The sequence below is a fragment of the Balaenoptera musculus genome, chromosome 1 (genome assembly GCF_009873245.2).
Source record: "Balaenoptera musculus isolate JJ_BM4_2016_0621 chromosome 1, mBalMus1.pri.v3, whole genome shotgun sequence".
Taxonomy (NCBI): Eukaryota; Metazoa; Chordata; class Mammalia; order Artiodactyla; family Balaenopteridae; genus Balaenoptera; species Balaenoptera musculus.
Genome location: NC_045785.1, coordinates 160730518 through 160732914, shown reverse-complemented (window position 1 = coordinate 160732914; position 2397 = coordinate 160730518).

Genomic DNA, 2397 nt, shown 5'->3' with positions numbered 1-2397 from the left:
TGCAATGTTGGGGTTTGATCTGTTCATCAGTGTGGGCCCCTCTCCCGGCATCCTGGGATAACGTGCTCTGGGCACGAAAGGGAAGAGATTTGCCTAGTTGTGAGGAGAGAGGCTAGCTAAACTGCCCCCCTCTCTGCGATCGTTTCTTTAACTAGGTTTCCTAAACAGAGGCGCTCACAGACTCCCGAGGCCCGCTGTCTGACAGCTGGGCGGGTGCCGGGCTGGCTGTCTTCATAAACACTGCAAGGCTGTTGCCAAAACAGAGCGAGAGAGCAGGGCTGGTCCCCAGCGGAAGCAGCGCAGCGGGGGCCAGGTGGGAGCCCAGGAACCCGCTCTCCTTTCCTTCTATGGCCATGTCTCTGGGCACTGCGGGGGGTGGGAGGTGGGCAGAGGGGTTTTTCCTTTGTTTCTCTACATCTTTCACGGGCTGCAAAGAGAACCTCAGCCTCCAGACCGGAATTTGAGCCCCTTGAAGCCTTGCAGAGCAGGCTGCTGGGCCCACGGGGAGCACGGCTGTCAGACACCCGAGAAACGCAGGAGCCTGGGTATCAGGAGGCTGGGTATCACAAGGAGATGAAAGAATTGTGTACTTTGGTGTTTGACTTAGCTTCCTTTTCCCCTGGGCTGAGGCGTGGAAGCCTGGAGGCCAGTGTGCTTGGCCTGGGGGTGGCAGTTCAATCCGGACAGCTGTCACTGGCTTGTGACTGACTCGCAGGTGACACCCAGGGTGGCGGCATCACAGCCTCGAAAGCTGAAGGTAGGGAGAATTTTAAGACAATGAGGGCTGGGCCGTGATAGTAAAAGCTCCCTGGAGATTAAAGGGGAAGAAAAACTGGGAAAAACTCTTCATTTTGGCAAGTAGGGCAATGTTTATCTTTGAAAGAGGGGTCTCAGGGTGGGGCTTCCAAAGAGGAGATCTGACAAGTGTTTTGACTTGTTAGGCTTAAAAGGCCTTTGTCAAAGGCCTGACCAGGGTGCTGGGGGTGGAGCCTCATTTAGAGGTAAAAGCAGAAGGTAGAGATGGATAGTGAGGGGAGGAGAGGTGAACGGTGCCCTGATGAGGTGCTAAGATTAATATGAAGACTGGGAAGGAACAAATGTGAGAAGGCAAAAGGGCAAGAGCCACTGGTGAGAAAACAAAGATGCTTGAGGAGACTCTACACGCGGAAGCGTGGTCCCTGAGTCGCTGGGAGACTGGGGAACCCAGCACCCAAGTGGAGGAGAGGAAAAAAGAGGATGAAAAAAGGTAATTCAGGCATGCTGAGAAGAACAGAGAAGTGGTATGCAAACCCCTCTGTCTCCCACCTGGTAACCAATCAATTAATCTTAGTATTTTTTCCATACTCACTCCAGATTTGTTTGTACAAATAAAACCTTACTGTTCTGCAGTGCTATTTGTATTCTGCCCCAATTGCATTTACTCCCTTCCACTGTCTTGAAGTCAGCTTGTGTCCTTCCCATCCATGTTTACTTTAGTTTTGCATGTTGGCATGTTTTTTTCAACTTTATAGAAATGGTATCATACTGTACGTACTTGACATTTAAAAAAATTTTAGTATTACATTCTGAGACATTCATGTATGTAGATGAAGCTCTGGTTCTTTGTCTTAACTATTGTTTAGTATTGCATTGCATGATATTCCACTATTTATGCGTGATGTCATTGATGGACACGCCAGGTTTTTGCAGGGTTTCTGTATTATAACTACTGCAACGAGCATCCTGTTTTGTGAATTTGGGTGCGTACCAGCAGTCCTCTCATTGACTGGATGTTCCCACTTGCTTCCCAAGCACCTGAATCCCTTGATCCTCCCATCAGCCATCTGAGAGTTCCCCCTTTTCCCCCAGCTCTGCCAACACTTGGCATTATCAAATTTTTCACTTTTGCTCATTGGGTAGGTGTTACCTCCTGAGGTTTGAGTTTGCAATGAAGTTAAGCATCTTCTCACGTTTTGACTGTGTGGATTCCCCCACCTTTTTTTTTTTTTTTCTGCTGCGCTGCGCGGCTTGTGGGATCTTAGTTCCCCAACCAGGGATGGAACCTGGGCCCTTGGCAGTGAGAGCTCGGAGTCCTAACTACTGGACCGCCAGAGAATTCCCCAGATTCCCTTGTTTTTTGTCCATATCCTTTGCCCAGTTTTTATTTGGATGCTTAGCCTTTTACTTACAGATAGTTAGGCCTCTTGAGATATATATTCTGGAGAGATGCTAATCTTTGGTCAATTATATGCATTTCAAGTATCTTTCCTAGGCTGTGGCTTGTCTTCCCTATCCTCCCTTTGGAGTCTTCTGTGATGCCAAAGTAATTTTTAAATGCTAGTGTTGTTAAATGTAGCAGTCTTTCACCTCTATGGCTTATGCCTTTGAATCTTTAAAGAGATCCTTCCCTACCCTCAA